Source organism: Cibotium barometz, chromosome 16 (assembly GCF_041138505.1).
Source record: "Cibotium barometz isolate CiBa-2024 chromosome 16, ASM4113850v1, whole genome shotgun sequence".
NCBI lineage: Eukaryota > Viridiplantae > Streptophyta > Polypodiopsida > Cyatheales > Cibotiaceae > Cibotium > Cibotium barometz.
The window spans coordinates 55,658,519-55,684,883 of NC_141061.1; the positions used below are offsets into that span (position 1 = coordinate 55,658,519).

General features: G+C 38.6%; 1 long non-coding RNA gene across 1 annotated transcript in view; it reads right to left on the reverse strand.

The window, feature by feature from the left end:
• Positions 1 to 646: 646 nt before the first annotated feature.
• LOC147630759 (uncharacterized) overlaps positions 647 to 26,365 on the reverse strand; it is a 47,598-nt gene continuing 21,879 nt past the window's right edge. Inside the window, exon 4 of the long non-coding RNA XR_015267618.1 lies at positions 647 to 761. This is a non-coding gene — a long non-coding RNA (uncharacterized LOC147630759). The remainder of the gene's footprint in view (positions 762 to 26,365) is intronic.

The window sequence follows — 26,365 nt, forward strand, 5'->3', positions numbered from 1 at the left end:
TGAAAATAGCAATAAACACATGAAAAGGCATGAAAAGAGATACACTTATCCTGTGGGATCCATATGCAGGCTTTAGGCTTGACTAAATGTCATGGAGAATCGTGCGCTGAAAGCTCTCCATTGTGGTGGGGTCTGGAATGGGCCATTCCGGGCTATAGGAGGAGAAATTGGCTCAAGTGCTCCAAAACTTTCCCTTTGTGGCATATGTTGCAGCAAAGAAAAATACTCCTCTATTTGCAAGTTCGGAACTTGTTTCCCCAGCATACATAAGCCTACCTAGATCAACATGACATGCTTCGAAGGTCCCTGTAAAACATTCTAGAGGCTGCCATTCCACACATGTTGAAGGAAAAACATCTGTATACAATAGAATACATTGGAGTTCTTCATATTCCCATAGTCTTCATGCAAGCATTTCTCTAAAGCAAAGAAACTATAAACAAGTTCTGAAACTTATAGTTAGTTGGGAACTGTGGTGAGTTCTCATCTTCAAGATGTATTTGGCTTGAGGTGTAAACATGTTGCACCTTTGTAAGCCGCTTTTCATCCTTGTTGCAAACTTTGAATTCTAAGATCCTTCCTTTCCAGTGATGGCTTTTGGAAGCTATATACCTTCGGGGAACCTTGTGTGCACCCCTCAAACTGGGTTGCATTGTTATCCACATGAACCGCTTAAAAACGGTAGGAATCCAATAACCTTCATCATCCTGTACTTTGGAAATAGCCATGGACTCGATAGTGGAGGATGGCCTGCGTACACACTGAAGAGCCATAGATTGCCCAAATGACAAGAAAGTTAATGTTAAGAATATGGCAAAAAAGCAAATACCTGCTCAGAGAGAGAGAGAGAGAGAGAGAGAGAGAGAAAGAGAGAGAGAGAGAGAGAGAGAGAGAGAGAGAGAGAGAGAGAGCTAGCTAAAGCTTCAAAGAAGATCGCTGCAAATCCATACACACACACACACAATACACACACACACACACACATGCACACACACAAAGAAAGCTAAAGCTTCAAAAGAAAGCTAATGAGAGATTGCATTAGGTGCCTGCTTGCAGTGAGAGAGAGAGAGAGAGAGAGAGAGAGAGAGAGAGAGAGAGAGAGAGAATGAAATGAAATGAAATGAAATGTTATATTAACGTCTTCAAAAGGCCATAATGATCTATGAGACCAAAAAGTTACATCATGGTGGATCTGATACAATGTCTGGATAAAAAACCACAAAATGAAAAATAAAGTTGATACTACTGGCACGTAGAAAATGAAACTGGAACTGGAAGGTAAATAGAGCTTCCTCTAGAGAGAGAGAGAGAGGCTGATAACAGAGCTTCCTCTGAGTAGCTGGTAGCAAAGAGCTTTCCTCAAGTTGGAGATGAAGATAGGGCTGCAAGTGAGGGTGTAGAGAGTGGTAGATGGGAAAAGTGGGTTAGTCTAAAAGGGAGGAGAGAGAAACACGCCCCTACTTTTGGAGAGATGTGGAGGGAAAAGGGAAGTGAGGGGGGGTAACTTTTTAAAACTGCAGATCTGAAAAAGGTAAGATTCTACCCCACAAGATTTAGGCTCTTAAGCAACCCAACATTTTTGTACACATGTATTTTTTCTATTGGCCTTCACACTAATTATCTCTTTAATCTCATGGCAGCTTAAAGGGCCCCCATAGACCTCAACCTTCCCCTAATGACTAGGCAATCGACAATTGCCTATCTTTCACTACATTTGTCTGATTCTATTTTGAATCAACGATTCATCTAAGCCATCATCCAATTCTTCTTGGTAATCAACATGAATCAACCTTCCAATCGTTTGTAATATAACTGTCCAATCATTTGATTCCTACAATGATCACGGATTTCTACTCCGATCATCAGATTGCTTACACTGATTACACATACCGCGATTGAACCATTGCACCTTTGCATCCTTTTTGTATAAGGCATGGATATTTCCCTTATGCATGATAATCCAACAGGTAAGACCTTGCTATATTATGGATTCGAGGAGACACATTGATAACTTTAATGGGAAAGGGTTGAAAACACATGGTAGACAAAGTGAACATTTTATTGATGAAAAAGGGGCTTTGTGACATTATAAATAAGAAAAAAAAGAAATCAATAACCAAGGGGAGATAGTGAAACATTATGGCTCACTAAAAATGAAAAGCATTTTCCCCATAATAGCTTTGTGGTTACATCTTATCACCGAGGCTAAAAAATGGACATGAGGCTTGGGATACACTTGATACAATCTTGAGAAAAAGGGAAGCACTCAAATATAAGCTTCAAGTTTCATTTCTATGAACTTAAAATGAAGTCATTAGATAGACTCCTAGATCACATAAACTACATGAAGAGCCTTACTCCTCAACTTGCAGCTGTAGGTGCACCAGTGGTGGAAGAAGAAGATGACATTGCGGTACTTCTCAAAACCATTCCCAGTGAGGATTATTCACATCTTGTGTCTGCTTTGAATAACTTTCCAGAACCTAAGCTAGATGGCATGGAGAAACACTACTTGAAGAGAATACAAGAGGTTGCAAGAGAACCAAAGCTTAATCAACAATCATGATGATGAGGCATTCTACACAAAGAAGAAGTCCTTCACCAACAATAAAGGCTCCTCTAGCAACAACTCCAAGAAAGGCTATATTGACAAAAAAACAAGAATTATGGGTTCTATGGAAAGAACAACCACATCAAAGAGAAATACTTCCTGAAGAACAAAATTTAGCTCTCCTTGTAGGAAAAGAAGAAAAAGCTAATGAAGACCTGGAGAAAGAGGCCTCTCATGAGTGAGGATAATTATGCTATTAAAGATTAGGCTTTCTAAAGAGGCCAAGGACGATAACCCTCATTGTTGACTACCCCATAGCATGGGCCCTCACTTGTTTTTGTCTTTGTGAGAGGCAACAAACTACTTTCACACTCATAGTGTGTGGTATCTACGTAACTGACCACAAGGTAATGGGATATTTGTTGAGGAGAGATTGGTAATGTTCACCAAATATCCTTAGTGATTTAGGTATGTAAGAGTCATATGTCTAAGGTCAAAAGTCTATGTAACATTGAGCATTTACATCTTTACTAGTCCATGGATTCTCCTACTGAATCCACAAGTCATCCTAGCAGCAAGGAGCATTGAGAAAGTAGGGTGATTTGAATTTTGGGACTAGATTCAGGGGAGAGAATGTAGGAGATGATTGAGGAGGTGTATGACTTCATCAATGTATTTTTTGTTCTTGTATTTATTATAATTCAAGTAATTATTTTCTATTTATAGTTAAAGTTGGTGGATAATATACATTGGGAGATTTTATTTGATGGTTATGTACTCATGCATATGTATGATTATGATATGTACTAGAAGATTATGTTATGTTATGTATTAGTATGTATTGCACATTTCTTATTAATGATGTAATTATTTATGCATACTTTCTTTTGTTTGTGTATGAGATTATTAGAGATTAAGAAGAGGTGTTTTTTGTGATGATTTGCATAACCAAATACACCATCAAGTTCATGAGACAAAAGATAAAAAGAATTTAGGGGGGCTTGCTTATGCATTGAAAGTGCACGTTGAAAAGTGGCCATGAGCAATGACAGCATTGAGGATTGATGAAGCACAAGGTTGTACCATGGTATGTACAATTGTATGATTATGTAGCCTATTGGGCATCGAGTGAAGTTAATTGAGTTATTGTTAGCATAGTCTTGACTTCCTATAAGTGCCATCCATGTCTCCATTGTAAATTGTGTCTCTACGTAAACATGTGTGATCCACTTGTCATCACTGTTGTATTCACTATTCATGGATCACTTTATGCAAAATCCTTAAGACTTGCTAAATCACTTTCAGCTCTACAAGCATATAAGTATTCACAACTTTGGGCATAAAAGGATCTTCTAGGCTTGAATCAGGGTGAAATTCATTGCAGTGTTTAGACCACAAGATCCCCATGAACATTCACATTTACAAAGGTTCCAAATCCCTTCACCTTTTCAACAGAGACCTTTGCCCTCTATTAAGGAATCCTAATACATTTATTCACATGACATAACCACTACTACATCTTCCACATCATAAGGTATCCATGGTCCACTTCATAGACCCTAATAATTTTACATTTTTCAAAACACATGGCCTACATACGTACTCTTTATTATACATAATGTACTCCCTCTCCACACGGCCAAACGAGAGGGAGAAAAGTGGCCAGGAAGAAAGGAGGATTATTAGTTAAATGAATGTAAAGATTTTCATGCTTGGTCTGGCTACAGCAATGTGTAGGTCACCTACTTGTATATATTTATTGGTCACCTAGTTACATACATAAATATATACAAAGTCAACTACACTTCAAAAGGAGAAGATTAAAGGACTTCCCACATATAGGGTGTTGCCAAGGAGTCATGCATGATGTGTTGATGGATGTGTTGAGATGTGTAGGGAAGTCAATACATTGCCACTGCTGCTCTCAAACTCAGTGCTTTGCTAGAGTTACTAGCTTTTCCTTTTTTCAATCCCAAACCCCAAATTCTCAATGCGTGACAAAGTTAGAGACTATAGCCCCACCCCTCCTTCATAGAGTGTGCGCACAATTGCTATCAGAAAGCCCGGCAATGTGTTGCCTAGTATGGCATGCCTTACTTCTACTATTGACAATCTTTCTTACATCCATGATTCTTATCTAACTTGGATTTTTAGTTCCACCTCTAAGGTTCATTAACTTAATACCCTCTTCTATTCTCTATTCCCACTAAGATCTACAACAGCACAAGATTCTTATCTAACTTTGCCTTTTAGTTCCACCTCTAAGGTTTGAGAACTTAATACCCTCCTCTTTCTTACATCCATGATTCATATCTAACTTAGCCTTTTAGTTCCACCTCTAAGGTTTAAGAACTTAATACCCTCTTTTATCAATTATTGCCACTAAGATTGACTGCAACACCACAAGATATAGAAAGCTTCCACAACTTACGGAACATGACACACACTCACTCAATGCTTGACACTTCTCCTATTTCAACCCACTACTACATATATATTAAGACTCACACCTATACTTAGCACTAAATCCATAGTGTAAGATACTCTCACTCAAGTTCTCTATATGCATGCTAACCTATCTCTAACTAGTTAGAAATTTTCAACACACAATACCTTTAAATTCATCACTTTGCATTATTGCCCACTGCAACTATGATGTTATCTCCCACAAGCTTTACGAATGAATACCAATTGTTAAGAGTACTCATGCATCTAGCAGCCCCATTTTCAAACATCCAAGGTACAATATAAGTTGTCTCACTACACACTTGTTCAATGGCAACAAATAGCACTATTGAAGAAGTGTTAGTGAGACATGTGTAGTGAGAAAACCAATACCAATTGTTAACACTAGTTTGGTAATAGGATATAAATGTGTCCATGGATAGATTTCTATCCTCATTATTACTGACCAACTTTATGGAATTGTTTGGAATACATGGATAGTGAAAATCATAGGTTTCTTTGTTTCATATCATCAGGTACATAGTAAAGGAGAATTGGGATTTTTTTGGAATCATGTTGGTTACCTCTAGGCTTTTCAATTCCATAAGAATTCATAGGTATGTTTGGGCTATATTGTGATCAAAGGGTTAAATTAGCCAATTTCTCATTTCTTTTCAAAGCTTTTAGATGTGCATTAATGGTTCACAAACATATCTATAGTGTAATACAATCCATCTTAGACTCAAAAATCAATTAGAACTACAAAATTTAGGTCTTAATAAAAATTCTAAGGTATTTAGTTGTTGCAAAAAAAAACTCTGAGGAATTTTATAACTAATCAAACAATTATAGAATAGGACCAAATCTTGGACATATGTTCTATACAATGTTATGCTTTGCTAGTGCATTTTGTGAGAGCCAATCACAAAATGCACTAGCAATCACATTTTGTGAGAGCCAATCACATATACGCATATCCTTTTAGGCACTTTGTGTTTATAAATTTTGAACCAGATACATTACGAGAGAATAAGAGTCTACTTCACAGAATTCTAGGCATCTCATAAGGCTCTAAGTGGAATATCTAGCCATTTTATATAATAATAAACACCATTCATAAGTTTCTCACTAGATAATCCAAATATAAGAAAGGGTTCATATATGCTATTTTGCTATCAATGCCGTTTTGAAAGTTAAGACCATCATCTTGTTTTCTAACTAAATTAAGATGTGTAACTATGGATTCTTGACCAATTACTTTAGCGAAAACATTCATTTATTAGTATAACTAAAGTAAATCACCATATAAGCTCACACTATTATCTTATTTATGGTTTCAAAGACTGAACAACTAAAAAGAGATCCTAAGAAAGAAAATTAATTGAATAAATTATTAATACAATCGTTTTTTGAATCATGAAAATTTTATCTATCTCTTAAATTCTATGTAAGATTTAGGATAAATTTATATTGAGTCTAGATCATTTTTTTCTTACATTTGGTAACCTAGTTTATAAATTCGCATCCTATTTGGATTATAATACTGGATATACATCTATTTATATAGTAATTTATCAATTATATATAAGGTTATTTTTTTCATCGTAATAATTTTCTAAGGTTGCCACATTCATGAAGACATGCGTTAGAAGAGAAATGCTAAAATACCGCTCACATTCACAAGATATGATTTCTTTTAGCAAACCCTTGAGAAGACATATTTATGTTCTGTTGAGCTATCAAACTAGTGTTAAGACTAGTGTCCTGTGTATACTAAGCCCCACTGTCAATTATCCAAGGTGCAATATTCGTTGTTGTATCACTACACACTTCTTCAATGGCAACAAATTGCGCTATTTCTACAACACAACTAGAATTTTCCTTGGCCGTGAGTTTGTCATTCTTAGTTTTTCCTTTATTCTTTTGCAATTTGGTCTTTCGTATCTATCACAAATTAATGAGTTTAGTTATTCTAATCTCTTCATCATCATGAAGGGCTTGATCACTCTTTGCTTCCATCCTCCCTAGTTAAGTCAAATTCTACATTGGTATCAGAGCCTAGCTAAGTCCAATTACTGGAGGGAGTTTAGCAAAGTGATCATGGTCTATCTCTATTTTTCTATTATGTCACTTTACATTTAGGGTATGTTCAGGACTCTCCTTATTACTCAAAGTGGATTTATGGGAATCTCCAAGCTATGTGTTAGACAAAGAGCTCAGCTTCCTCTTTGAGTCTGTGTTGGGAACATATAATTAGAGAGGAGGAGGAGGAGGAGAGTGTTCCACTACTTAATATTGTAGCTCCCCGAGCTGCACTGTGTGGACCACAACTTCATTCAGTAAGAGCATCTCAGATTAAGGCAGCCTCATCAGCAAATTGCTAAGTGGAAGGGAACGTCTACAGAGAGTAATGATGGACTAGAGAGGCGACTATCCTTAAAAGAGTACAGAAAAGCACTGGTAGAGATAATTTAATTCCTAGATGAAATTTATGGTTCAGGAGCTTGTCAACAGCGCCCTGCAATGAGTAACACCATTCGTCCACAGCCTGCAGTAGGAGCTTGAGCTCACAAATCCTTGGAGGTGCAGCACCGCAGCTACTCTGGTTGAGGTGGCGGCCTTCATCTCTCTCTCTCTCTCTCTCTGTGGGCAAAAGCATAAACGACCTGCGACAACAGAACTGGGATATCCATCATCGGAGCAGATTGAGGGAGGCAGTCAGCAGGCCGTGTACCTTCTGTCTCTCCTAGATTTTCTTATTATTATTATAAAAAGCCCAAAGTATTCAAAAAGCCCTTTACACCAGCTCTTTCATAAGAGCTTGTTCACATGATGAGTGTAGAACTTAACACTTGTTTTTGGGTTTCCCTTTAGCAAGAGTAGCATCATCAACATGGGCTCCACCATCAACGAAAGCACTGACACATTGGAGTCCTAATTCTTAGTGCTTACTTCATCACTAGTTGTTGGTAGCAAACACAAGATCAAGAGCGAGTGTTAATGAGAAAGTGATTTTGCATAGATGAATGGGGATAATTACTCTCATGTGTGCACGTGTGCACATATTTGAATGGTGGTCTAAAGGGTCATAAATCAACGAGTAAATTACACAAATGTTAAGTTGTTTGATGAAGTAAAAGGTCAAAATGATGGTTTCCCAATTATGTAATCAATGAGCTATCAAGGTGAGGTGTCATAGCCCACATGGGTTGTCACATGGCACAAGAGATAATCAAGGACTGTGGAGAGATTTAGGGAAATGATTGAGGGATGTACTTGGCCGTCTTTGATGTATCCAATCATCTATTTGAGAGCCTCAAGCTAATGTCAAAAGAGTATTTGGATATCTTTGAGTCATTAGTGTTGCTTTGATTATAGTACTTTATTGTTTACACTCGAGTTTTTCAAATTTTTATTATATTAATCTCTTATTATATGAAGGCGGTCACTTGCTTCAATCCTCCCTAGCTAGGTTAAATTTCTAGCATTTTTTTATACCAGGCTAGAGTTGTGATACCATTGTAACCATTATAAGAGAAGATGCAATGTGTGGTGTATACACGAGAACACTCACAAGAAGTAGGATCTTTCATAGCACAAAACTAATACAAAACTCAAATTGTACAATTATCATGAGGTAGTGTATGACCTTACAATGTACTACTACCATATATCTAACAAACCCCCCGAGAGTACAAATGTGAGGTTTACAAAAGGGAAGAGGCCCAAAGCTTTACAGAAGGCCTAAAACTTTTCACATGATAAAAAGACCTCTGACATTATCATGTGTTGTCACGTAAGCTGTAATGCCTATGACCGACGGCAGACCGGATGGCCATGTCCGGGGTTCAGTGGGAGAGGACGCCCATGCGGAGTCATGGGCGGCCAGGCTAGTGTGGACGGCAGGTCACACACTATATAGCCTGGGGGATGAGGGGCAATCCTCATTCTTCCTCTATGGCTGGGTGGTGAGCCAGAGGCCGTCCCCTCTCATGGTAACGCCCGTAGCGGCGTTACGGATATGTAACATGTGTACTTCAATACATCAGATTGATCCTGCATGGAGCCTCTCTTTGATATAGTGATAATACACTATGAAAATATTCCTTGCAATTTCCTTTGCACTCTGGCTATTAGTGAGGATAGGAGTAGGAATGTCTAAAGGGGTACGTACAAAGATCCTCTATCAATCTTCTCAACCATACATATTCAACGGTCACAATGAATGCTTCTCTGTATTTAGCTTCACAGGACAAGGTTGCCACAATTGGTTGCTTCTTGCTTAGCCAAGATATGTATGAATTGCCAAGAAAGAAACAATTTCTAGAGGTGGATTGTCGTGGTACATAATAATCACCTACCCAATCGAAAGAATCATTGAAGGCCTATAGTTCTAAATCAACCCCCTTGGCATAGAACAATCCAAGATCTTCATTACCTTTTGTAAGTATCAGAAGATATGTTTCACTGATTGTTGCCAGTGTTTTATGCCTGGGTAATGCATGAAATTTGAAAGTTATGACACACCATACTGGATGTTTAGCCATGAGTTACATAAATAGATTAGGCATCACCAACAACTTGATCATAAGTGGTTATGTCAAATGGTTTACCGGCATCTGTTTTGCAGACTAAGCTTTATACTAGGTTCCGTTAGTGTAGAGATTGCTTTACAGCTTTCCATATTGAACCTCTTCAGTAGTGCCTTAATGTACTTTGACTGCTTAATGACTATACCATTATCTTGCTGTTGTATAAAAATCATACCAAGTAGTAGTACAAAAGACTAAGATATGATGACTCAAAATTTAGGGCAAGGTCAATCTTGAAAGTTATAATGAAATGCTCATTAGCACATGTCACTAATATGTTATCTACATGAATGACAACAAAAAAAAAATCATATTTATCCTTTTTCACAAATAAAGTGCTTTTCGTAGGACTGTTTGGAAATCTTGATCTAGTTAAATAGGCATGGATCTTTTGGTACCAAGCTCTAGGATCTTGTTTCAAACCACATAAAGATTTATTAAGCTTGCATGTGTTATGTTCTTAACCAATTTGGAAAAATGGCATGAATTTCATCTTGCATGGATTTCACCCAATTTGGATCTTCTTGAATCTCTTCAAAATACTCAAGTTTATCTACATCATGTAGGGAACTAAAAAATACAAACTCAGCTAAAGAATTGGTGCAAGCACCGGATCTAGTTCTACGCTACAAAAAGGAGCAAACAATTTGCTATCCTACAAGGTTCTTCTAAACCACCTAGGCAGCTAGTGTATCATCTAGCTAATCTAAAGTTGTTGCATCAAACCCTTGGGCAATCCTTCCTTGTAACAAACAAGGATCACTAGGCATAAGTAATGACCTATCAAACATGTCCAAAGAACTGGCATAGGCATGCTTATTGAATTCCATCTTTGGATAGATAGAACCCTCTACAAAGACGACATCCCTACTTGAAGATTGTAGAGATGATAACCTTTTCTTCAACACTATAACCATTAAAAATGCATTTTATTACCTTATCATCAGCTTAATTTTGCTTTGTGCTGGCACAAGTGCATATATCAAACAACCAAAAACATGCATGTATTCAACCTTCGGTTTCTTATTGAGCCAAGCCTTAATTGTTACATTATTGGCTCTCTATGGTTTGTTGGGGATGCCCATCCGACCATTGTGCCATGCTTGCAATTAGTATCGTGAGTGATGTCATATTGAATACTACATTGTAAGTGTGATTGGCATATGCTTTGCGGGTCTATGCTATGTATGCTGTGATTGGGTGATGCCATGTGTACCCATGCTAGTGTTGTTGATATTGGTGTTTGATTGCCTCACCTAACATGTTGACTTGTTAAGTATAGGTGATGAGTACGAGGATGCCAAATGAGGAATTGTACTTGTGGGAGGGTCACCGAATGAGGTGTCGCACACAGGCATGAGTGTGCAAGGGTCACTGAACGAGGTGTTGCATACGCGAGGGTCACCGAACGAGGTGTCGCGCGGATTTTGTCATGTGCATGGGCGTTTACATCGCCTCGACATTTATGAGTTATATTTCATTATTGTTGGTTGGCCATGTGCCATTTATTTATACTCGTATATTTATGCACCCCGATGTGCACGGTGTAGTGCGTGTGAACTAGAGGTTTACTATTGTTTTTGGTACACACTAGATGTGTGTGAGAATCCTCTAAAAGGATTGATTATTTTTGTACAAAGAGCCCTATTTTTGGCAAAAGCTTCACGATTTGGCTCAAGGGCTATTTTGAGGAATACATGATTAAATACAGTTCATGTCGTGCAAGGAGCCAGCACGCATGAGGGGGAGATTTAACCCAATCCTTGTTGATTGATGGTGATGTTTATTTTGCGCACAGTTTTCAAGTCTATGGCTTATCTTCCATGTTCATTTCCATGTCCATGTTTAATATGTCTGAATCTGTTATTTGTTTGAAGTTGAATATTTATTCGTGATTGTTGTGTGCAATTTTGGTACTTTGATTCTCTTTTGTGTGGCAAGTTCCTAACAGTGGTATCAGAGCCAACCACACTCAAAGAGAAGGCATCTCATGGAAAAATTGGGCAAAAGCATTACATAAAGGTCAAAGGCTTTGTATATGGTGGAAAGAAGAAAATCAAAGGTCTCAAGCTTGTATGGTTTGGGCAAGGCATTGAATGCATGCAAAAACCACTTTGAATCCCTGCAAAAACGATGCCTAGAGGAAGAAACGCAGTTTTCTGTAGTAGCAGTGCATCTCACACCGATCCAACCGTACAGATCTGATCAGCATCAAGCAAAACCCAAGCTCCTCTTCCCAAAAATTGAAGAGCTCTAGCATCAAAGAAACGCATCTCTGTGGGCCGAGCAAGTGTGTGTGGTTTCTGATATCTCTCGACGGTATTATCCGGGAGAATACGAGTATCATCGGTGCACTTGAATCTCGAGTCGACTCGACTCTTTGCAAATTTCGGGTTCAACGATAAGTATTATCATCATTTATCATCTTTGCTGAATTATTTCTATCATAAATTAATCAATTTCTCTATCTCTCAACTTCATTACCCCTGTTACAATGAATTCGCAACCCCCAACTGTGGAGGATCAGCTGCTAGCTCTTCAAGCTCAGATTTTAGAGGAGAGGAAAAAGAGGGAGAAGTTGGAGAGGAAGTTGAGAAAGAGGAGTAGAGGGGAGGAGTCTGATTTAGTTGATGAAATCCAGCGTACGGTGGAGGCTACCCTTAGAGCCCAGGATTCTAGAAAGGAGAAGAAGATTAGTTGGAAGGCCTTTTCCTTCCAGAATTATGATGGGAAGAAGGATGCCAAGTTAGTTCTCTCTTTGCTTAGTTAGTTAGATGACTACTTTTCTGGGGAAGACTTCTTTGAAAAAGATAAAGTCAGATGTGCTGCTAATCATCTTATAGAGGGAGCTGCATTGTGGTGGAATGCTACCAAGATAGGCCATCATAAGCCTCGTACTTGGAAAGAATTTCAAAAGGCAATTAAGAAAAACTTTTTGCCACCACAATACAAGGCCAAGAGGCAGCAGTGGGATGGCTTACGTCAGTTGGCGAAAGAGACCGTTCAAACGTATGTAGACAACTTTTGGCAGGTTCTCCTACAACTTAAAGCCATTGAGAAAGTGCATGAGAAGGACCAAAAGAGGAAGTTTATAGCGGGATTGAAACCTCACATTAGGGCCAAAGTGAACATGTTCCATCCGCATTCTCTCAGTTCAACAATCTCTTTAGCCATTAATTGTGAGGAAGAATAATGTTCGGAAGGAGAATCGTGTTACCCAGTAGTTTTGTCCTTTTAAATCTCAAAAGCAAGTTTCTTCATCTAAATCTATTGACATGACTCAAGGATGGCACCGCAACTTTGGTCAGTTCAAGAATAAAGAAAGCAACGAATTGGAAAGTAAGAAGACCGATAATATTCCGAAGACAAACAAAGAGGAGCCCAAGCGTGTCGAGTCCGATGTTTCAAACGCAACAAGGAAGCCCATGTGGCATTTGAGTGCCCGGAGAAGAAGAAGAATACACCAAAAGCTAGTGTCAACATGATCGACGATGAGGAGGAGGACGACTAGCTACCCGAGCAACTCCAAAGATGAAGATCTCTCATATCCAAGAGGTAAGCCTAAATCTTTACAAGTCAAGTCTAAATCTTCCTGACCTAAGTCCACACCACATATGTTGTTGAAAATGAAAGGAAAGATTAAGAATGAATCTATTACAGTCTTGCATGATGACGGGAGCACACACGATTTCATTTCTGAAAAGATGGTAAAGGCACTTAATCTTGAAATCACTCCATCTCGTTTATAAGATTAAGTCTTCTTTTCAAAATCAAAAACAGATATCCTATTCCTCGAGTAGACAATCTTCTAGATAGATTGCGAGGAGAAAAGGTATTCAGTAAAATAGACCTGAGATCCGGATACCACCAAGTGAGGATGGTAGAGGAAGATATATATACAAGACTGCTTTTAGGATGCAGACGGGTCATTATGAGTTCTTAGTGATGCCCTTTGGACTCACTAATGCTCTGCTACTTTTAGCCGCATGATGAACCGCATCTTCCTCAAATATCAGAACTTTGAGGTAGTTTTCTTCGATGATATTCTTGTATTCAGTTCAATAGTATTGTTGAGCATGAGAAACATCTCGAGATAGTGTTTAATCTCTTAAAAGAGAATGAGTTGTATCTCAATCCTGAGAAGAGCTCTTTCTTTCATTCAGACAGAGATTGAATACCTTGGTCACATTGTTTCTGCTGATGGTATTCGTGTGGATCCCAAAAAGATAGAGACTATAGTGACTTGTTGGCCGAGACCCATTGGCCGAGACCCAAAGATATTCATGAACTCCGATCATTTCTTGGTTTGTGCAGTTAATATAGACGTTTTGTAAATAATTTTGCTTACATTTCTCATTATCTCACTTTTCTTTTAAAGAAAACAAACAAGTATGTGTGGACTGATAAACAGGAAAAATCTTTTAATGCTTTAAAAGAAGCACTCACTAAAGCACCCGTTCTGCAATTACCAGACTTTGCTAGACCTTTCTCTATTGTTGTGTGAATGATGCTAGTGGTACAGGCATAGGGGCAGTATTAATGCAAGATGGTCACCCCATAGCATTTGAGAGTAGGAAACTTAGACACCCCGAGTGCAAGTACTGCACTTATGACAAAGAATTAACTGCTGTAGTCCATGGCCTAAAGATTTGAAAACACTATTTGATGGGATCAGAATTCATCATTAAAATAGACCAGCAGAGTATCAGGCACCTACTCACCCAACCTTTGATATCTGATAAACACATCAAATGGGTTACTTTTATTCAGAGTTTCCAACCTACTATTCTCTATCAGCTTGGAAAAGAGAATGTAGTCATTGATGCCCTTAGTCGACGGCCTAGTGTTCATCACATCACGGTTGTAGATAGCTCAACCTTTGATGCTATGAAAGACTCTTATGACCAAGACTCAGACTTTTCAGACACTTGGACCCAAATGAGAGATAATGGGTGGAGTCCCCACTCAGATTACTCTTATCATGATGGATATCTCTTCTTTCAGAGGAGATTATGCATCATGAGACCTTTTAGACAGTTTGTTATAGAGGAGTTGCACCAACCCCCATATGCAGTGTATAGAGGAGTATCACCTACTTTACAAACCATTTCCCGAGACTTTTATTGGCTATCTATGAAGAAAGATATAGCCAAGTTTGTAGTTGAATGCATTACTTGCCAGAAGATTAAAAGCTATAAGGGAAAAACTCAAGGATTACTTATGCCACTCCCAATTCCCAATGAACCATGGGAGCATATTTCAATGGACTTTATAACTCGTTTTTTGCTTACTGCTAATCAGAATGACATGATTTGGACAGTAGTTGATAGATTTAGCAAATAGGCTCATTTCATTGTATGTAAAAAGAAATTGACTGCTCATCAAACTGCTCATTTATTTTTAAAGCATATATTTGTGCATCATGGTTTGCCTAAAGTCATTGTGTCAGATAGAGATTCTAAATTTTGTAGCGATTTTTGGAGAACATTGTTTGATAATTTAGGCACAAAATTAGATTTCTCTAGTGCTTTTCATCCTGAATCTAATTGCCAGACTGAAGTGACCAATAGCACTATCCTAGACCTTCTTAGAACCTATGTTTCATCACAGCCCAGGCAAAGGGATAAATATTTACATATTCTCCAATTTGCCTACAATAACACTCCTCACTCTGCCACTACAAAGGCACCGTTTGCCTGGTTTTGTGGAAACAGGGAATGACACTGCTCATCCAATTGCCCATGTTGGAGATGTGCTGTTGTCTGGTTTATCTTCCATGTTTATTTCCATGTCCATGTTTAATATATCTGAATCTGTTATTTGTTTGGAGTTAAATATTTATTCGTGATTATTGTGTGTAATTTTGGTACTTTGATTCTCTTTTGTGTGGCAAGTTCCTGGCAGCGATAGTCTTCAAATCTTTAGTGGGACATCTATTCAGACTTGTTTGTCAGCATATAGCTAATTGCTTTCATCCAAAACTTGTGTAGAAACTACTAACCTTTAAGCATGCATCTAACCATCTCCATGAGAGTCCTTTTTGCCTCTCAGTAACACCATTTTCCTATGGTGTATAAGGAGTTGCACATTAATGCTTAATATCTTTTTGTGCTAAAAAATCTTTAAATGCATTAGACAAATATTCTTCGTCTCTGTTTGAATGGAGAGTTTGAACTTTTCAGCGCTAAATATAGTAAAAAAGTACTAAAAATAAAAAAATACCACTAATTTTTCCTTTTAAGGTAAGACCACCATACTTGCTATAATCATCAATGAATATAACAAAACATATGCCTTCATTGGGCCACCGACATCACTATGTACGAGCTTCAATTTGTAATGAGATCTAATAGATCTTTTCACTAACAAGGCAATCAATGGAAAAGCTTGAGCATCATGTTAATCCCATCCTCTTTTGTCAGTAGTAAGTTAAGAAACTCGATGATGGATATGTTGTCCCTAATCCCTTTGAGGAGTAGTAGGAGGAATTGAGCCAAGGTGAGGCTCATCACCACTCACATGACCCCATAAGCCCTTTATAACAAGGAAATTATCATGTGCATACACATGGACATGCTCATCCCAAAGCTAATTCTTTTAGAGGCAGTAGATAAACAGAGTAATTGATTAGGGCTTGAACAAGGTACTCCTGTAAAAGGTTTAACCAAGCATTTATTGAGGAATTGAGTCCTCTATGGGTTGGGTCAATAGACTAGGACTTCTAGTAGTCAAGACTCTTTTTATAGAGCACCCTAGGACTTGCTAAGATTGTACCCTTTTTCTAAATTATTGAAAATACTAAAAACTCAACGATTTCTCTCTCTTCTCTCCATCTTCTATTTGCATTTTGCATCTACATGTTCTTGAAAAGATGTTCAGGGAAAAAAGAAGACTCGAAGAGCTTCTGCATGTGACATTGGTATCAGAGCATGATGAGGCTCAGCAAGACTAAACACAGATTCAATCCTGCATGAAAGTGCACAGTGCAAGGAGAGTAACACAAGACATGGAAGAAGTTCCCAGGAGGTTGGTGGTGTGCCATAAGACCCAAGGGGAATGGTAACCCTTTGAGTCAGATGCCACTTGGTGCATACCAAGAAAGGCATACCAAGAAGTTCCTAGGAGGTTGGTTGGTGGTGTTCCATAAGACCCAAGGGGAAAGGCATCCCTATGAGGAGTCAGATGCCACTTGGGGCATACCAAGAAAGGCATTCAAGAAAAATGTTCCAACGGATTCTGAGGTGGAGTGAGATTACCAAAATCAATACTCAGGAAAAGAAGACCAAAGAAAGTATCTAGGGACAGGGCAAGAAGGCACGGAGAACAGATGCACAGATCTATAGTAGATTTAGAGTAATTTCAAAGAGAGGGCAGGGTTTTCAGTGAAAAGGCTGCCAGAAAGGAAAGGATGACAAGCTGGGGAGACCATGATGAAACAAGGGGATGAAGAAACTCATCCAGGGTCAAAGGTTAGAATCCCATCATCAAGTTTAGTAGAAGGAGATCACTAAAACACATCGCGAGCACAGTAGTGTTTTTGAAAAGGAAGTGGCGGGGCTTTTAACGTTGCTGAGCAGTAAAAAGAAGCATTCTTTTGCTTCTAAAAACGTTGGTCAGTAGCGAAAAATGATTCTTTAGCTGCTCAGCACAGAAGCAAAAACATGTTACTATATTGTAAAAAACAAAAAAATGGTCACCAACTTGGCCTAAAAAAGGTACTCCTACTTCTTTTGCTGCTGCACCAATTTTATCATTTGAATGTCCTAAACTTAATACCTTGGGTCTTTTTAAGGTTTATGTCTAATCTAGATCACTTCTACCTCTCCTACCCTATCCTTCTTAAGCTTAAGCAAGGTATATCTTCTCTTTTCCTTCATCCTCTTTATCCATTTTTTCATTGCTTAGTAGCGTTTCTAGCAGCAAAAAGACACTCCTATACACTGAAAAGAAATAAAACACAAAAAAAGTTATCCTGCCTCTTTTTCGCCGCATCGATTTTATTATTTGAATGTCCTAAACTTAATATCTTGGGTTTTTTTACAGGTTTATGTCTAATCTATCACTCCTACCTCTCCTACCCTATCCTCCTCAAGCTTAAGCAAGGTATGTCTTCTCTTTTCCTTCATCTTCTATACAAAGAAGCTTTCCATGACCCCATAAGCCCTGTACAACAAGGACATTATCATATGCATACACGTGGACATGCTCATCCCAGAGCTAATCCTTTGAGAGGCAGTAGATAGACATAGTAATTAATTAGGGCTTGAACAAGGTACTATGGAGGATGAGAGAAGGGCATCCTATGGATGCATGGATAGGTTGGTAGGATGATCAGAGAGTTACAGGTAACGTCGACAGTAGACACAATATTTGTGTATTTTCTATTGGCCGACAGTGTCGGCCAGCATAAATGATTGTCCCAAGTACCTACTATAAAAGGTTTAGCCAAGCATTCATTAAGGCATTCAGTCCTCTTTGGGCTAAGTCAATACACTAGAACTTCTAGTAGTCAAGACTCTTTTTATAGAGAACCCTAGGGCTTGTCAAGAATGTACCCTTTTTCTACATTGTTGAAAATACTAAAAACTCAGCTATCTCTCTCTCTCTTCTCTCCATCTTCTATTTGCGTTTTGCATGTACATGTTCTTGAAAAGATGTTTAGGGCTAAAAGAAGACTCTGAGATCTTTTGCATGTGACATTGTTATCAGAGCATGATGAGGCTTAGCAAGGCTAAACAATAATTCAATCTTGCATGAAGGTGCACAGTCCAACGAGAGTACCACAACTCATGGAAGAAGTTCCCAGGAGGTTGGTGGTGTTCCATAAGACCCAAGGGGCATGGAAAACCCTCTGAGTTAGATTTCACTTGGGGCATATCAAGAAAGACATACGAAGAAGTTCCCAAAAGGTTGGTTGGTGGTGTTCCATAAGACCCAAGGGGAATGGAAACCTTCTGAGTAAGATGCCACTTGGGGTATACCAACAAAGGCATTCAAGAAAACGGTTCCAAGGGATGGTGAGATGGAGTGAGATTACCAAAATCAATACCCAAGAAAAGAAGACCAAAGAAAGTGTTCAAGAATAGGGCAAGAAGGAACAGAGAACAAATGCAGAGATCTTCATTAGATTTAGAGTAAAGTCAAAGATAGGGTAGGGTTTTCAGTGAAAAGGTTTCCAGAAAGGAAATGATGATAAGTTAGGGAGACCATGACGAAACAAGGAGATGAAGATAGTCATCTAAGGTCAAAGGTAAAAATCCCATCATCAAGTTTAGTAGAAGGATGTCACTACAACACATCGGGGGCACAATAATGTTTTTGGAAGGGGAATGATGTGGCTTTTAACGTTGTTGAGCAGCAAAAAGCAGCAGTTTTTTGCTGTTAGAAATGTTACTCAACATAGATAAAAAATGTTCTTTCATTGCTCAACAACGTTTCTAGCAGAGCGAAATAATGCTACTATACTATAAAAAAACAAAACAATGCTTACCAACATGCCCTGGAAAAAGTACTTCCGCTTATTTTGCTGCCACATGGATTTTATCATTTGTATGCCTTAAACTTAATACCTTGGGTTTTTTTACAGGTTTATGTCTAATCTATCATTTGTACCTCTCATATCCTATCCTTCTTAAGCTTAAGCAAGGTATGTCTTCTCTTTTCCTTTATCCCCTTCATATCTTTTTTTGTTGCTCAACAATGTTTCTAGCATCAAAAAAATGTTACTATACTGAAGAAAAAAAAGCAAAATACTGCTTACCAACGTGGCAGGGAAAACGAACTCCCGGTTCTTTTTTTGCTACACCGATTTTATTATTTGAATGTCCTAAACTTAATATCTTAGGTTTCTTACATGATGTCTAATATATCACTTCTACCTCTCCTACCCTATCCTCCACACGCTTAAGCAAGTTATGTCTTCTCTTTTCCTTCATCTCCTATACAAACAAGCTTTCCATGAAAGCTTTCCTATGAGTGTTTCCCTTCTCTTTTCTCTCTTTTAAGTTTTTCTTTCCTTTTTTTCCATTCAAATTTCTTGCATTTATTTGGTTGCTAAAGCTTGATCACTGGGTAAAACTCTCCGTCATCACATTCTTCATGGACTTTTCCTCCTGTGACATTAAGCTAACAAGCTCCTAATAGGTAAGAGGGACTACATTGCTTCTCAAAGACAATCAAAGGGAAGTATTGAAATATAATTAAGATTCACACAATGAGTTAAGGGTCATTTTAATCATATCCTTTTCAAGAATGTCTTCATCAATATTGAGAAGTTTCTCTCTCATGTCCTATGATTTTGTTAAATGTTCGTTCATGGACCCTGTTTCTTGTATATTTTCATTATTAAGTTGCCTTTGGGAATCCTTACATTATTTTGAGCCTGATATATAATTTCTAGAGTATTCCAAGCAAGCATAGATGTTTTAACTGACAAGGCAATAAATGGCAAAGCTTGAGAATCATGTCAATCCCATCCTCTTTGATCAGCAGCAAGTTAAGAAACTTGATGATGGATATGTTGTCCCTAATCCCTTTGAGGAGTAGTAGGAGGAATTGAGCCAATGTGAGGCTCATCAACCACTCACATTACCCCATAAGCCCTTTACAACAAGGACATTACCATGTGCATACACATGGGCATGCTCACCCCAGAGCTAATCCTCTCAGAGGCAGTAGATAAATAGAGTTGTTGATTAGGGCTTGAACAAGGTACAATGGAGGATGACAGAAGGGCATCCTTTGAATTCAAGGACAACTTGGTAGGATGATCAGAGAGTTACAGGAAACATCGACAGTAGACATAATATTTGTGTATTTTCTATTGGCCGATAGCATCGGCCAGCATAAATAGTTATCCCAAGTACGTGTAAAAGGTTTAGTCAAGCATTCATTGAGGAATTGAGTCTTCTATGGGTTGGGTCAATAGACTAGGACTTCTAGTAGTCAAGACTCTTTTTATAAAGCACCCTAGGGCTTGCCAAGATTCTACCCTTTTTGTTATGTGCACATTATATGTGCATATACTAGGAGGCTAACCCACATTAGGCTTGTTCCCATGCTCCCATGCTCACAAGCCTAATGTGAAGTTAATGAACTTTGCTTCACTGAGATTACTTCTAACTTGTACGATTCACTCAGGAAAAAATGCAGCACAAATATTTTCTTTGGAAAATATTAAAATTTGGCAAAATTAGGGTCCAACTCTGAAGTAGATCAAAACCTGGTAAAAGGAAAAGCCAACCAATTTTTTCTTCGGAATGGTCTTTCATTTCGAAATGATAATGTTTGCGTGCTGGATGTGCCATGACGCACCATCGGCACGACATCCTGGCATACAGCGTACCTTGGCTTTAGTTAGAACATTTTATTGGCCAAAAATGAAAGATTTTATTCAGAGTTATGTGGTCCGATGTCATCGATGTCATATAAACAAGGCTGAACGCCTTAAATCTTCTGGGTTATTACATCCTTTGGATATTCCGTCTAAAAAGTGGGAAAGTATTTCCATGGATTTCATTACGGGACTTCCACATACCAGCAAGAGTCACGATGCCATTTGGGTAGTCGTGGATAGATTGAAAAAGATGGCTAGGTTTTTACCCACAAAGACAACAGTTAAAGCTTTAGAATTAGCGTACCAATTTGTCAAGCAACTGTTTAGACTATATGGTCTACCTTCTGATATTGTGAGCGATCGGGACTCTAAGTTCACGGGCTAATTTTTGGCAGGAAGTTTTCAAGAAATTGGACACAACTTTAAGTATGAGTTCCTCTGATCATCCGTAGTCAGATGGGAAAATAAAGCAGGTGAATCAGGTTGTAGAGAATATGCTTCATGCATATGTCTCTGGAAAACCATCAAATTAGAAAAAGTATCTTCCACTAATGGAATTTGCCTATAACAGTTCTAAACATATGGCTATAGGTTTTAGTCCATTCATGCTTATGTATGGGTATCAACCTAGGACACCTATTGATGTTGATCTTAAGGACATTGAGCTTGATGCATCGAGGGATTTCTTGCGTGATATGTAGGCAATGCTAATCGAAGCTCGGGATTCTATCAGGAGGATAGAGCACGGTTTTATGCTAATAGAGGATGCTCATCTCGGTCTTTTGAACCAAGAGCATTGGTTTATTTAAAAGTTCCTAAAGACTCTCAGACTTTATCACAACGGGAAAGTGCTTGAAATTATCTCCTAGATATTGTAGTCCATTTTGAGTTATACATCGAATTGGCAGGGTTGCGTATGAACTAAAACTGCCTCCACATGTTAGAGTTCATCCAGTCTTTCACGTCAGTAGTAGATTGAAAGAAGAGAAGCTGGGAGGTGAGGATAACATAGGTACTCCTCAAGAACTCATTGAAGTCGAAGATTTATCTTATGTTCTACACAAACCTAAAAAGGTACTTGAATTCAGGGAAAGGAAACTTCGTAGTCGACTAATCTTTGAGGTTAAAATTTTGTGGAAAGATAGGAAAATAGAGGATTCGACTTAGGAGTCGGTTGAGAATGTTCAACGCAGATTTCCTTCTTTTCATTGCAAAAGTGCAATGTTTTGAGAGAGGGGAAGTATTTTATGTGCACATTATATGTGCATATACTAGGAGGCTAACCCACATTAGGCTTGTGAGCATGGGAGCATGGGAACAAGCTCTAGTGGAGCATGGGTTGGGACTAACCTTAAGGGTTAAGGTTAGGGTCAGGCATCCAAGGGTCACACATGGGAAATGGAGAGTCAAGAGTCACTTGAGGGCCCTCCTATATAATAGGGACATGGGGCACACTCAAGGGATGTTCTCTTGTGTAGACGATTGTATCTACATTCTTGCCATTTCACTATAGAGCTGAGTGCTATTGTATTGGAGTAATACCTCTTGGTGGTATGGGACACCAAGGTTAAGGTATGTGGTACTTCATTATATTTCACGTGCGCAACCCTTGGGCTCGAGGATGGTTGGGTGGTAGAGTTTATGTCTGATTTATGCATGTTGATTATCTAGAGAGATCTTAGGGTTTTAACACCTTTTCTAAATTATTGAAAATACTAAAATCTCAATGATTTCTCTCTCTTCTCTCCATCTTCTATTTGCATTTTGCATCTATATGTTCTTGAAAAGATGTTCAGGGCTAAAAAAAGACTCCGAGAGCTTCTACATGTGACATTGGTATCAGAGCATGATGAGGCTCAGCAAGGCTAAACATAGATTCAATCCTTCATAAAGGTGCACAATCCAAGGAGAGTAACAGAACACATGGAAGAAGTTCCCATTGGTGGTGTTCCATAAGATCCAAGGGGAATGGTAATCCTTTGAGTCAGATGCCACTTAGGGTATACCAAGAAAGGCATTTATGGAAACGATTCCAAGGGATGGTGAGGGAGTGCATTTGGTTATCAAATGGCTCACATACAAAAAGTGGCTTTTAGAGTCTTGTCACAAGTGACTATTGAATATTTAATACTTTTAACTTTAAAGTTTATAATAGATACTCTAGAGTAGTAAGTTGTGACTACTAAACTAGTACTTACATTCTAATTTCGAACTCTCTTAGTTTTTCATAGGATTGCTCTTCGGGGACATGTGAGAGGAACTGGAGTTCCTACTCACTCATACACACAAAGATACAAAACCATCTCAGCACCATGCAGTTAGAGCGGCTTGTATATTGCTATGCTAACATGCACATGGTGGAGAAGATGCATGACATGGAGATCTCCAAACAGGTAGATATCTCCAAAGTTCAAAGTTCGACTCATTAATGATGATTCATAGACTATAGCATGTGATGAATGATGAGTCCTGGAGTAATTATAAATGTTTGAACTTTGCTTTCAGGTGAATGTCGAGACGAGTTCAAGCTGATAGTGGACACTCTTAAAAGTGTCCACAAGGAGCAAGATTCAGATGAGGAGGCCATATATGCGATCTCTACATGGAGCTTAAGGAGATTGACTGTCAAGTTTCTCGTACTCGTAGAGGTCATGCAGCTAGAGGTGGCACACAAGTAGGAGGCTGCTGATGCACTAATCGGTGCCCTACTTCGACCGCGGTGGCTACATATGTGAGGCATGGTTCCGGCTTGACTTTGAGGGCACTTTAGCACCTATTTTGTTGAAGAAGAGGATGCTCCTATTGTAGGCAATAGAGAGCCTGAGTATGATGACAAGGGCAATGTCCTTAAAAAGGAAAGTTTTGGGTTAGCCTCTGATGATGGGAGCACCCATAGTGAGGGCATTACTTCCCCTAGTGATTTCTTTGAGGAGGACTAGTCACTAGTGTCTAGACCCTAGACTCTATACATTTTTGTACTTAGTGTTGTGACTAGTCAACACACTTTTTTGTATTTCCTATTATAGGCCGTGACCGCAACTCTTATTTATGGCATGTTCAATGTTCATTGTTCATGACTCTTGAGTCTTTGTAAAGTACTAGTGTTTTAACTTTTTTCTAGTTTATGACAAGTTACTTCTCTAGACTTTGCATCTCTAAATGTGTACAAATATTTATTTTTTCAAATGTTTTTAAAAGTGGTTCGTACCTCAATTAAACTTATTTTTCAAAATTACCTTCATCTCGTATGTGACAACTATAGTCCGATTCCTACTGCTGCTAATTTTTAGCATTTTGAAGATTGTTCATCAGTACTACCAAGTGATTTCAGTTCAAGCTTACTTTTCACAAATTTCCTTCTTAAATTCGCCAACAATTAGGTATGGCAAACAATTATGCAAATGATTTGTTTGGTATCCTTTCCAAAGAGGATAGAATAGATTGGCCAAATTACTCCCTATGCAAATTTATGGTCAGAAATGTATGTCACATGGCGGAAGCTCTAGGAGTCTTTTTTTAATCCCTCAATACCTTCCCAAGAACATGTAGATGCAGAATGCAAATAGAAGATGGAGAGAACTAGTTGAGTTTTTAGTATATTCAATAATGAACAAAAGGGTATACTCTTGGTAACTCTAGGCTACCCTATAAAAATAAACCTGCAAAAAAATCTCGGAAAGAATGAGGAGTTCTCACAGAACTCCCTAGTTTGCCCTAGCTTTTTAAAAAAGTTGTTTATCCCAACTTTTTTTAAAATAAAGAGAGTAAAAAGAAGTGAACAAAAACATATATTCACTGAGTTCAAACGATTACAAAATATTGATAAGGCATTTAGCCATATACAAAATAAAGCTAAAGGGATGACTAATCATCATCCTCATCTTCATTGTCATACTCATCGCTATCGATATATATAATGTAAAACTTTACGAATACAAAAAAAAAAAAGATGATTTTGCAATTCATACTTGGAAAATGTCATAATTATACTATAATACTTGGTAAAATTTTATGTGTATGAGTCCAAAAAGGTCATATACAAAATAAAGCATAATGAAAATTTATGGAGTTATGGGCCACATCAAGGGGTCCACATCTCATGCATTTCGATTATTATTGTCCCTTGCTCCACACTCTTCTCTTACATTTCCATTACTTCTCACTTGCACATTTGCTCCATTTGTAGTAACACTGTTTATAGTAATACGATTCTAAAACACAATAAAACTAACACAAGTGAAAATCATATTACTTAGGTAGCTCTATTGGCAATATTACTTAGGTAATATGACAAGCTCTATCGGCATGCCTAGGTAGCGCCTAGTGCATGTCCGTAGGTACTGGCATGCATTAGGAGTTTTCGATGCATGTTGGTAGTTATCAACATGCCTAGGTAGCACCTGTCATCATGTATTGGGATCTCTTGTTGCATGTTAGTAGCTACCGACATGCCTAGGTAGCACTTCACACAGCATGCATTGGAAGCTAAATGGGATCTCTTGTTGCATGTTAGTAGCTACCGACATGCCTAGGTAGCACTTCACACAGCATGCATGCCTAGGAAGCACCCGATATGCCTAGGTAGCACTTGGCATACATTGTGAGCTCCTAGTGCATGCATTGGGAGCTCTCGGTGTATGCTAGTAGCTATCAGAATGCCTAGATAGCACCAGGCATGCCTAGGTAGCTCCTAGAGCATGCCGATAGTTATCGGTATGCATTGGGAGCTCTTCGTGCATGTCGATAGCTACTGGCATACCTGGGTAGCTCCTAGTGTATGCCGGTAGTTACCAACATGCATTGGGAGCTCCTGATGAATGCTACTAGCATGCCTAGATAGCACCCAACATGTATTAGAGGCTACCTAGGCATGTCGGTAGCTACCGGCATGCTTAGGTAGCACCCAACTAATGCACAAGCTTTATGCATAAAGCTCATGCATATTATGTATAGGCCTCATGAGCATTCATAGCTAGCACACGAGGTTATGCATAAGGTTAAGAGACGAATGAGCTCTTGGAGGAAGTCTCTTTACTCATGGACGGGAAGTATCCTAGGCATTCCGATCGGAAAGTAGCTCCTCATGAGAGCGAAGAGCCTTGGTACTTTTTTGTAGGCGCGATGCAACAAGGCTGCAAGACCATGGATAGGTCTATGCATCCATCACCACCTCCTCTCCACAAAGCGCCACAATCAAATCGCATCGTGGAGTGGTTGGAGGATCAGTGGGATCCCTAGAATGAAAAAAATTCACTTTAAGGTTAAGCCTTTAAGGAACGAGAAGGAGATGTGAAAACGAGATTTGAAAACATATGGGTTTACCTAATCCACTCCATAGGAATGTGGGGGTCCTCCTCATTAAGCACGGTGGTTGCACGAATCCCTGCTAGACCTTCTCGCATGAAGTGGGTGAGTAACCCCAATGTGGCTCTCCCATGTCAA